Source organism: Peromyscus eremicus, chromosome 16_21 (genome assembly GCF_949786415.1).
Source record: "Peromyscus eremicus chromosome 16_21, PerEre_H2_v1, whole genome shotgun sequence".
Lineage (NCBI taxonomy): Eukaryota > Metazoa > Chordata > Mammalia > Rodentia > Cricetidae > Peromyscus > Peromyscus eremicus.
In genome coordinates, this window is record NC_081432.1 from 56650544 (window position 1) to 56663054 (window position 12511).

The 12511-nt window shown below is 44.1% G+C and overlaps 1 protein-coding gene across 1 annotated transcript in view; it reads left to right on the plus strand.

Annotated features, from left to right (window-relative positions):
• The first annotated feature begins 2918 nt into the window (after positions 1–2918).
• Adgrf1 (adhesion G protein-coupled receptor F1) overlaps positions 2919–12511 on the plus strand; it is a 48876-nt gene continuing 39283 nt past the window's right edge. Inside the window, exon 1 of the mRNA XM_059281712.1 lies at positions 2919–3112. The gene's annotated coding sequence lies outside the window, so the exon portion shown is untranslated. The remainder of the gene's footprint in view (positions 3113–12511) is intronic.

Genomic DNA, 12511 nt, shown 5'->3' on the forward strand with positions numbered 1-12511 from the left:
AGGCCAGGTGTGTCATTTTAGAGTCAGTGGAGTATTCTACAAATTAGCGGGCACAGGTCCTCAGCCCTGCCTCTGTAGGTTAACCCAGGTCTGGACTCGCAATGGTAAGACCGAGGGCCGTCCCAGGACCATAGCCACACCACTTCCTTCTGTTCCGTCCTGTGTGCTGTCTATATCACGCCCCGCAACCTAACCAGGAAGTACCAAGGAATCCAGCTTCATGTCTTAACTGGCTTTTATGAGGAAACCAGAAGGAATAAACAAATGGCTTATTAGTGAGTCATTTGTTTAAAAAATGCACCTTATTTCTGAAATGACCTAAATATTGGACACAGCTTGACCCCCTTTTATTTCAATTTGGGGATTTTAAAAATGTCAAGTATCCTTAGTGGTTCAGTTGCATATCCTCTTGTTCCCAAACCAATGGAGTCACGAGATCCCCCAAAGGTCACTGCTTGTCTCACTTTCTAGACTCCTCTAACAGGCTTTTGGTCTAAAAGGAAGTGGTGGAGCTCCCACTGGTGCCGAGAGCCACACACTTGTCCCTAAGACGTGGTTGAGATCAACAAAGCAGAGGTGAGTGAGGGACCTGCCCTCTGAGCTTCCAGCCTAGTCATGTTCAGCCCCTTGTCAATTGACCATTCCATCTGTCCTTCCATTACTTCCCCACGCCCTCCATCACTACTGTCCAATGTCACAGTCACCACTGTCCTGTCCAAATAACCTGTAGCCTGTTAACGCGATTTTATTTACTTCTGTATGTACATTTTTATTTCAGAGGGTCTTCATATCTAACCGTGGTCAGCCTGGGACTCACTCATACCTCAAAGGTATGTAATCCCCCTGCCTCAGCCTCCTGAGTGCTGAGACTGTAGTGTGCCTCACCACAGCTGGCTAGCCCCATTTTATGAGCATCTTGACATGATGATGTCAGGGAGTCAGGTGCCTCTGCAAGCCGTGCATTTTATAGTCTAGACAATAGCAAAAGAAATGTCTTCTATAATTCTAGACTGCTGGGTATGGGACCAGTGGCACAGCACGATGTATTTCTAGACGTCCTCAGCCATTTGTACTGAGTGGAAACTTGGTGCCATTCACAACTGATTGGTTTGGAAGCAGGCAGAACTCTGCAGGAAAGCAATAAGAAGAGAATGACATTACCTCCATTCACTTATAAGTTTTCTTTCCCCTAGACTGGTAGATAGACAAGGGAACAATGCTTGGTTCCCTCTGATAGCGGGGGGCTCTTCAGATGGGCTCCGTTCTCCTGCTAAGTTTCCATCGTGACGGATCTAGATTGGCTGGGTGAAGGCTTATGATATGGGTGAAGCAGTCCAACTGTTTAGGAAATAAGAGCCATGCTGAGAACATACCTCATCACCCTGATGGTCTCTAATACGAAATTAAGTCGACTCTAATTGGCAATATGGCCCGCTTTCAGAGATATATCCCCTGAAATTAACACTCCTAGACTAGTTTTCTACTTCCCAAGGTAGAGACTTCCTCTACTGAGGAGGAGAACAGTCTACCTCAGTAGACAAAGTGTATAAACCATTCCCTTCTGCTTACAGATCTTAGGGGTTCTGTCCCTAGAGTGAAGTTTTGAATTTATAAAACATAATAGTCACTCTGATTATCATGTGCATGATTTTGATCTTGCCTTTTTAATGTCCATTTATTTATCCATTTGTTTATTTGTTTTTGAGGTTGTATCCACTCGATAGCACAGGCTAGCCTGAAACTCACCATATACCCACTGTTGACCCTGAACTTCTGATCCTCTTGCTCTACCCCCAAAGTTTAAGGATTATAGATGTGCGCCACCATGGTGTGTGTGTGTGTGTGTGTGTGTGTGTGTGTGTGTGTATACAAGACATATATGTATAATATGTATATTCATATGTATGTATATATATATATATATATATATATATGGGAGTGGGGCTCTCATGCTATAGCTCAGGCTGGCTTGGAGCTTACTATATAGCCTTGAACTCACAGCAATCCTCCTGCATCTGCATCTCACATGCTGAGATTATAGGCATTAGCTAACACATCTGGCTAAACTTTGCCTTTGATATGGTTCATGTACTTATCTATAACTTTCCCACTTCATGGTTCTTTATTTTTGCCCAACACTGTGTTGTTCTTCTGTTTGTACTGTAAACCACCTGAAGACATTTGTAGAATGTGCATTTGCTTTTTTTAAAAAAGCAAAACAGCATGAGGAAGTTCACCGAGTTCAGGGGCATAGTTTCCTCTTTTCTGTTGACGTTTTGGAGAAGTATATTTGTGTCCCCAGAATGTTACCTGAGTGATTTAGATATAGCTGTTTGCATCTGTAGTTACTTTACCACAAAGCAATTCATGAGCCCGTGTGCTCATCAATGCGAGAGAGCCGACCCATCACAGTTTTTAAATCAGATGAAACTTTAGATAGGAAACCAATCCTTATTAAATGCCATTCACCTTTGGCATGTCCCTGCCATCCTCTCTTGTAGGTGCCCAGTCCACGCTTTTCCACAGGAGGTCGGGAGTCCTTCATCCAGGAAAGCGGTATGGTGATTCTTCAGCCTTGAGCGAGGTTGGAAAAGAAAACGTCTTACCTGCCCTACCGCAGAACTCACCTGCTTCCAGTCATTGTGGACTTCCGCAGGGAGGGCTGCATTCCTTCAGCTCTATGAGGTGTGACTCCTGAGTGTCCAGAAGCTGGACAGGAGCGCCCGAGGGAGTGGCATTTTGTAGGGTCCTATCTGCGCGCCCAAGAACATATTGTCCCCTTTGGAGCTAATGAGCTGAGCCTCCCATCTCTGGAGGCAGAAGCAGTAAGTCTTTGGTGTCTGAACTCTTTGTCTTACCAGCTCCGATGTTGGCTCTGAGAGGAGGGAGGAGAGAGTGGAAACTATCTTTGTTTTCCTCCTGCAGGGGGTGTGTCCTGGGGTTTGCAGGCAGAGGCAGTAACCTGGCCGGAGCTGCTGATGCATCAGTGGACCTGAGGCTGCCGGGACTGCCCTGGGTCCCATCGCTGCTCACTGCCACCCCTCAACAGAGCTAGTGGTTGGGGAGCACTGGAGAAAGGCTCACCTGGGCTGTGAAGACAGGAGCTTCACAGGTAAGCTAAGAACTGTTGTTTGATTTTTTTAGGGTTCCAGCTCTGGTGGTTAAGCTGTGGTTTACTCTGTGGGGAATATTCTGATTTCAACATCTCATTTCCTGAAAAGATAAACAAGGAAGAGCGTCCTTGAAGCCGATATTAGAAACAAAAGGGCTCTGTTCTTTCCTCACCATGTAACTTGAGATGGTTTTTCTCAGTCTCAAATGCTAGGTTTTCCAGCTGAAAGCCATGAGTTCTATCCAGGACAAGGCAGGCCACCACCATCTGCCCGGGAAGTTCAGCTGACTAGTATATGAGAGCTTCGTCTGGGAAGCCTGTTAAAATTACCAGTTGTTTGGCTGTATCTAACGCACAATGGTGCAGACTCTCTTAAAATCCAACCATGCTTGAAAAGATTAAATTGTATTTTATTTATTAGGTTTGTTTGTTCAAGATGGGATCTCATGTAGTTCAGGCTGGTCCAGACTCACTGTGTAGCCCAGGCTGGCTTTGAACTCCTTATCCTCCTTCCAAGTGCTGGGTTCAGAAGTGTGTGCTGCTACCATAAGTGGCTGAAACAATTAGTTTATTTCCACTGTAGGATGAGAAATCTTGCCCAAACCAGCATAAGCCCAAAAGTTATCTACCAAATGAACTCCCTTGGTGACCACCAGAAAAACAATGGACTTCTACAATTGTTTGTCCTTGGTCCTTCCTCAAGTAAATATAAAATGATATACCAACCACACTTTACCTCACAGGCCTTAAAAATTCATGATTTTTATTTTTTAAAAAATTCACTTATAACTGAGCATGGTGGCACAAGCCAGTAATCCCAGTGCTTGGGAGGTAGTGGCAGATGGATCTGAAGTTCAAGATCGTTCTTGGCTTTACAGATGGTTCGAAGCCAGCCTGCGCTACCTATCCTGACCAACAGGAATGGAGTCACTTATATGACCTTGATATTGTGTGTCGTCTCTCATGTCACAGCAAAAGGGTAGAAAGGTGCTGGAGAAAGAGGAAGCAGGAGGTCCAGGGCTGGCCATGTGCTCAGCAGATAGATGAGATGGTTCAGATAGATGGTGGGAAATGGATTCCTGGAGACCAAACAGCGGTGAAAGGAGAAAACCAACTCTACAAAGTTGACCTCTGACCTCCAGACATTCTCATGGCACTCTCACGTCCCCTTTCATCATACACTCTTGCTCATACATGTGTGTACACACACACACACACACACACACACACACACACACACACACACACAAACAAACAACAACAATAATAATAATGAACGGAAGGTCAGGTGGGAGGGAGTGTGGAGAAGTAGCAGCCTTGGCTTTTTCGTGGTAATTCCCATTAAGAAAAATCTGATAATCTTTCTCTGTCTCTCTGTCTCTCTGTCTCTGTCTCTGTCTCTCTGTCTCTCTCTCTCTCTCTCTCTTTCACACACACACACACACACACACACACACACAAGATTACAGAAGAGAAAACAGCAAACATTCAAAGGAGTACATTTTACAATCAGTCATGACATTAACACAAGCCTTTTGTTATAGTCTTCCTAATTTCATTATAAGAACTTTACTACTCACCCAACTGTAACTGAAATTAAAATCTATTTCTCTGATAAGAATGGCTGGGCAAGTCCTGGAGCCTTGAGTAAGTTGCTTGGCTTTTCTTCTCAGAAGCTGGAAGCTTGTTTTGTAATGCAGTGTGGATGGGGGATTAAAATTGAAAATGAGAAGATGTGTGCTGAGCCTGTAAATTCAGTTATGAACACTCACATCACTCACAAGTGGATGTGATGTTTGCTGGAAGCCACACATGTCTTACTTCTTCCAGAAGGCAATAGATGTCTTAAAAAACAGTGTCAGCATCCCCATTCCAGAACTTTCCTCTTGCTAGGCTGAGGAATGGATGTATGTGTTTGTGTGTGTGTGTGTGTGTGTGTGTGTGTGTGTGTGTGTGTGTATGTGTGTGTGTGTGTGTGTTGGGGGTGGGGCTCCAGATGTAGACAAGGCTACTCCACATGTAGACCATGCTAACCTCCAGCTTGCATCAATCCTTCTACCTCATTATCTCAAGTCCTGGAATTATAGCATGTGTACCACCATGCTTGACTAAGTTATCTTTGTTAAGATACTTACTGTCCTATTTCTCAGGGATAGAACACTCTTGTATGTTCTGTAGCTATTGAAAAGAAACGATGTAAACATCAGTAGGATTAAAATAATTGTCAGACTGTTTTTTATATGAAAATGTAAAATTTAAAGTTAATAAAGAGTTCTCAAGGTAGGTTTAAGGAGCAGTTTAGTCAAATAATGAAGGTAGCATAGCGAGCTATTATTTTTAAAGAAATGAAAATTAATCTTTTTTCTTTTCTTTTTTTTCCTTTTTTGATTTCGAGACAGGTTTTCTCTGTGTAGTTTTGGTGCCTGTCCTGGATCTCGCTCTGTAGACCAGGCTGGCCTCGAACTCACAGAGATATGAAAATTAATCTTAATTGTACATGAAAACCTAAAATAACCCCCAGGACCAAAGATTCCAAAGCACTAAATTTATAATGATAAAAGTAATTGAAGAAAACATAGGAAAAGTGTTTTTACAATCTCTTCATAGAAAAAAAATTCTTAGCATAACCCCATGTTCAAAATATACAATGAGAATGTTTGAAAAGAGTGATTTTATGAATATTTTAAGCTTTCACACAAAACAAAACAGCACAATGGCAAACCGTGAGCCAATATCTCTAGCACAAGCGACCAGGAGCCAGCGTTATGAGGGTGTCTCAAAGTGGTTCTTCAGAGAAAGATGAGCAGTCTGCTAGAAAACTTGGGGTAGTGGTTTAAGGAAAAAGTAACTAATAAGCAATCTGAAAAATGATTGACCTTATTAATAATTTAGGACTGAAAATTCAAGAAGTAAGATAAAAACATCGCTTACCAGTTTGTCCAAATTGGAAAGAGGTTGGCGGACATTCATTTTTGAGGAAATAAAAATAAATCCTAATTTGACATGAAAACAAAATAACTCCAGAACTAAATATTCAAACATGTTAAAATTATAATAATAAAAGCATGAGAAGAAATCAGGAGAAAATGGGTGGCAGTGCCATGAGACGGCATCCCTGCCTCTGACCAGAGCACGAAAACGGGGTCCTCATCTGGAGAACTATTGGGCTGTGCACTGGGTGGTTTTGTGTGTCCGCTTGACATGAGCTAGAGTCATCAGAGGAAGGAGCCTCAGCTGAGGAAATGTCTCCTTGAGATCCAATTGTAAGGCATTTTCTCATTTAGTGATCAATGGGGGAGGGCCCAGTCCACGGTGGGTGTGCCATCCCTGAGCTGCTGGTCCAGGGTTCTATAAAAAGGTGGGCTGAGCAGTCCAGGGGAAGCAAGCCAGTAAGCAGCACACCTCCATGGCCTCTGCATCAGCTCCTGCCTCCGGGATCCTGACCTGTTTGAGTTCCTGTCCTGACTTCCTTCAGTGATGAACTCTTTCCTCCCCAACTTGCTTTTTGGTCATGATGTCTTGTCACAGCAATAGAAACTCTAACTAAGACAGGCTACATTTATCAGAATTCAAAGTACGTACGTGAACCTTCTGGAACAGCACCTTCACCCTAACCTGGAAAGGTCCTGGCTGGCCTGGGATTTGGGTACGTGAGGGGATGCATTATAGAAGGAGCCCTTGAAGGAAGATCCTGAGAGTTGGAGATTCCAGGTCGCTCTTGATTCTGCACATAGCATGGAGCCTTGAAGGCTTCTGAGGGTTGGTGGATGCTGTTAGCATTTTTAGGCTCGATGTCACGCCTGGCAATAGTTGTTTCTAGAATGACCACTTGGAGGATGTGACTGAAAAACTTGCTTTTGCTCTTAAGAAAGTTGTGATACAGACACCACATTTGTACAAGGCAAGAGTTAGGGAGCTAGCATGAGGTCAGAGGTTACCTTCATTTTACCCTTATTTTAAATAGGTCTCAGATTGGGTTGTGTTGACATGGTGGCACACACCAGTAATTCCATCAGAGACAGGGGAATGGTGAGTTAGAGGCCTTGTCTCAAAGTCAGGAAAGAATGTCAGTCAGGAGGAATTGGCAGCAGCTTGAATCTAACTGTCCACAGGCAAAGACCCAGCACAACATGCTCTACAGCGCCTTCCCACAAGGTCCGGCTTTTTGTCCTTGTCCTTGTAAACCAGAGTCTCTTCCCGCATTTGAGACACTCACATTTCCTAGGATGATTACTGAGAAACATGTGTGCTTCCTTTTCCTGAGCAAGAGGACTTGTTTGTAAGGTATGCAGATGGGGATCCAATTGTAATCCTGAGTTATTAAAACCATGCTCCAAGAAATGAAACCTGACTGACTCATAGTCTAAGGGAAAGAGGATTGAAGGAAATAGTGATACAGTCTTTGAAGTGGAGTTCAGGCCTACCCTTTTCATTTGCCATAAATGGAAATTGAAACAATTCTTGGTAATTTACAAGGTTACCAAAAAAAAAAAAAAAAAACCAAAAAACCAAAAAACCCAATATATATGGAAACATTTTGTAAATTGGATTTTTTTCTTCGTGCATGAATGTGAGTGTATGTGTGTGCGTGCATGTGTGTCTGTGTGTGGAGTACAGGTGTTCACATGCCATAACTCAGGTGTGGGGTTGAGGGCAACCTCAGCTGTCTGTCCTGTTTGAGACAAGGCCCTTTGTTTTCTGTTGTGTGCACCAGGCCAGTTGTGCTGTGAACGGCCTGGAACTCCTCCCGTCTCTGGTCTATCTTTCCATAGGGGTCCCAGGGTCACAGATGCTGTGCTGTACATCTGGTTTTTATCTGGGGATCTGGGGATTTGAACTCCAGTCTCCATACTTGTGGGGCAAGCACTTTTACCCACTGAGACATCTCCCCAACCCCAGTCACAGTTAACTGATTTCTCCTAAGTGCCATTCAGCTGAGTTTTCTTCAAAGCAAAGCAATCCAGGAGGAGGCTCAGATTCTCTAGGCTTCATCTTCTATAGTCAACAATGTCACATGATGGAAATGATACCTAGTTATGACTTGTGGATTCCAGGGAGGCCGAAGACTTGGATGGAAGAAAAACCTTGGCTACAAGATTATTAATCTCCCTGTAACTCCTTGGGGGAACTCACACTGTACAGGTCACTGAAGAAAAATCTTCAGGTATAAGTGGTTGACAGAGCTCCAAGCTACCAGGCTGGCAGTCAGGCCTTTCACAATGTAACTGAACTGGATGTTTTTTCCCAGGGAAATAAGCCCTATCAGGAGTCTAGCTGAAACCCTGAATGATGAGCTAAAAACAAGGAGGCATCCTCAACAATGCTCTTCTAAGACAGAGCACCAGCAGGTGGCTAGAGAAACACCATCCTTGCTGGGAAGGGACAGGCAGTGTGTTGGGTTGAAATCACCAGCAACAGGAGAAGTGTTTTCCAGCTGAAGTGGAATGAAGGGCAGAGGACATGCAGGCTGCTATAAAACCAGCTGTGTACCAGCTCAGTTTGGGAATAGAAAGGACTCAGCCTTAGGAGGGCCACACTGGCCTCTGAAGGTACAGCCATTCAGGGCAACACAGAAAGGCAGAATCAACAAGGGTCCTGCAACACAGAGACCTTCCAGCCCCATCCCCAGGGGTTTGCAAAAGTGAGTTTCACCATAGCTTCTGGGGGTTTTACTTTTTCTCTGCCACACCCCTCGCCCGGTATATGTTATATGCATGTGCATATGTGTTTTGTGGGGGCACATGTCCTGTGCACATGTCTAGAGGCCAGAAGTTGACTTCTGATGTCTTCTTTGTTAATTTGCATCTTATGACTTTTTTTTTTTAAGTAGGTCTCTCACTATCTAGGGCTCACCGATTGGCTAGATTGGCCAGTGGGCTCCAGGGATCGTCCTGTCTCTGGGGTTACAGACAGGTGTGGCCTTGCCTGACTTTTTACATAGGCGCTAGGGATCAGAACTCAGGTCTTCACACTAACAGCAAGCACTTCACCCACTGAGACATCTTCTTCACCCGCCAGATTCTCTCTTAATGCGTGGAGCTGTCATCACAGCAGTCCATAGAGTTATAATGTTAGTAGCCAGTGTACTTCACTGTGTTTGGGAAATTGACAACCCTCTTCTCACAGTGGTTGAAAAAAATCAGAGTTTGTCCGATTGGTAGAATGTCCATGGAGAAGAGGCAACTGAGCTAAATAATTCTTTAGACCCTTCAAGACTTAGAACTGGTAAAATTCCATCTCTGTTCTGTACCGAGACCTTAGTTTTCCAAGAATTCTCAGCTCATCTCGAAGATGCTCAGGGATTAAGGACCAGCGAGAGGAGAAAGCCAGTCCAAGTGAACATCTTCAGTACTTCCAGACTTACGTCTGGTGACAGGCATGAATGAATGGAAGGACAATTAGATGAGTGTTCTGTAGTGGAAAGTAGACGGTATGCACGTAGACCCTGGATCTGAGTGGATGTGAGTGGACCCAGTGTTACCCCTCACAGCGGAGGTGGACGCTGACTCCGGAGAGCATGTGACAGTTCACGAAACCTTACATTTAAGCAGCAAACCCAAGGATTGGTCTGACTCACCCAGGCCTCTCCTTCCACATTGTACACACAGGTATGCTAAAGTATAAATTATGTGCTTAAAATTTTACTCTGCAGGGCTGGGGGGTTGGGAGGCTGGAGATGTAGCTCAGTAGAGTAGGGTCCAAGGTCTGAGGTTCAATCCTGAGCCCTGATTTAATGGGTAGGGTACTGCATATTTATGATATGCATGTAGGTAGTAGAGGCCGGAGAATTAGGATTTTAAGGTTTGGTTGCATAGTGAATAGGAGGCTAACCTTGGCTACAGGAGATCCTCTCTCAAAACAACAACTACAAACAAACAAACAACTCTTTTTTTGTCATGTCTATATATAAATGGACACTCACTGAAATTTTAGATAATTTTAAGTTATTTTTTTTTTTTTCAGGGGAAATTTAGCTCTTTAACTTGATAGGCTTTCCAAACATTTTTTTTGCCTTTTCCGGGCACTACCCACCCCCCACCCCCACTATTCTCTCTATTACATCTACCCACTTCAGGATAAACAAGGAAGTCTATCTAAAAGGCAAGCAGCCCCAGGGATGAGGGGGGACTCCTATGCAAAGACACCTCCCACAAAAGTATTATCCCAAACCCACAGAATGAGAAGTGAGATAAAGCTGAGTTGGTTCACATCCTTTGCCTAACCCTGGTTGAGCCTCCGTGATTCTCTTTGTCCTCCGCGGAGCCCTGCTCTGTCATCCCCGTGTGTGCACACCCGTGGGCTTGCAATTTAAGGCCGAGAGGGGAGAGGTCATTCTGTGGGGGATGCTTCTATTTACAGAAGAAAAGGTATAATTCCATGAACGCTAAAGACAGAAAAGCCCAGAGTTCAACGGTACCTAAGATTAGATGGTTGCTTAAAATGCTGGAGGGTGTCTGTGTGAGCAGTTTTGGGTCTGCGTCATGTGGATCAGAGTCCACAAACACAGAACTGAAAGACCGTGGAGACAATGTGCCGCTGTCCCCAGAGGTACAACAGCAAGTTTTAATGATTGTTTGTGGTTATGTAAAGGACAGGGATTATCAGAAGTGAATTCACTTGAATGAATTCAAGGAAGTAGGGGGGCATCCCCCCACTGTGGTTAAGCCTTTCCACAGATGGTAGTGCCAACACAGCTGTCTGCCAGGCATTAGCTGCCCCCAGAGTGAAATGTGATGTAAACACCCATGCTCTAGTGACAAGGACAACTCATTTGTGGAATTACGCAAAGATTCTGGGCATTTCTTTTCTTTTTTTTTTTCTTTTGAGTTTCTGGGATCCTTCTGACTTGGAAGGAAATGGACGAAAATGCTGTGAGGCTTATGTCTAAGAATGCGAAGTTAAGCAGGATGTGTGTGGTCAACACACACACACACAAACACACACACACAAGCGTGCGCGCGCGCACACACACACGTACACGTACACATAGTGGATAACTCTTCTGATTAATATCCTATACCTATCCATTCTCCCTTTCCTTTTCCTAAGGAGAATACTGAGTCCAAATTTTATTGTTCCACCCCCAACCCTATGACCATTTATCCATAAACCTGAGAAAAATGAAACCTGGGAATTAGACGCTGATTCTCTTATCTTAAAGGTGAATACAGAAAGACATAGGAAGCCTAAGGATGTCATAGGCATCCATTTGTAATGTCAACATGGGAAAGAAGGCGTCTAGCTTTGCTCTGTACCTGGAGATGCCATTGCTATCCCTTTGACTTATTGTCCAACACAGGACGCCCAGTTGAATCTGAATTTCAGATAAATTCATGTTACCTGCCATTGGAGAATGTTCCAAGTATCACAGAGAGCAAAATTATCCTAAAAATGTTATTCACTACTCATTTGAGTTCAGATATACCTACCTTAGGGTCTCTTGTTTTTATTTAATGAATTATCCAACCCTACAGCACAGGAAGCAGAGGGTGGAAGATGATTAGTTCAGATTTTGGCGCTGTGATGGTTAATACTGATGTGAACCTGAAAGGTGACAAAACTCTGATGTCTATGAGGGAACATTTGGATTAGGTTAGATGCGGTGGGAAGACCCCTGAATATGGGTGACACTATTCCATGGACTGGCGTTCAAGACTGGATAAAACAGAGACAAGGAGCGGACCACCAGCACGAGGCTCTCTCTGCTTCCTAATTGTGGCTGCAATGTGACCAGAAAACTCAGCGCCTGCTACCACGCCCTCCTTGCTTGATGGACTATACCTTCAAGCCATGAGCCGAAGTGAGTCGTTCCTAACTCAAGTTGCTTTTTTCCTGATATTTTGTCACAGCAATAGAACTTTGACTAATACAGGTACCCAAACCTGCACCAGACACTTACCGCAGAACCAGGTTAAGTGTGTAGATCTTTTACCTAGAGTAGAAATTGTCCAGAAGTACATCTGCCTGGACATGAGCATTGCTGAATACTTTTAATAATATCCATAGCTAGGCTGGACCTAATGAAGATTTAACAGGCTTTAGGAAAACTATGGATGTCTAGGTTTTCTAAATGCTCCCCTTCTAGTCTCAACCCTTCCCTCTGTATCTCCTCTGCTGCCTCTTCACTTTCTCTTCTTTCTTTATGGTCATCTATTGATGATTGGCCTACCAACCAACACAACCTCAACCGTGCATCACTGATAATCATTTCTGAAAATCCCAAGAGGCAGTCCAGAGGAAGGGGCAAGGGAATAAGGAGGTGGGAGAGAAGACTTCCTTACGATGCCCAGAGCTGTCGCCCAGGCTTTCTGAGCTGGGTTTACAGCCTCAGGCTGCACCTGGGAGAAAGAGTTTTTAGCAGGAGAGAGCAGCGAGTTGTGGAGAATCACATGATGGCCA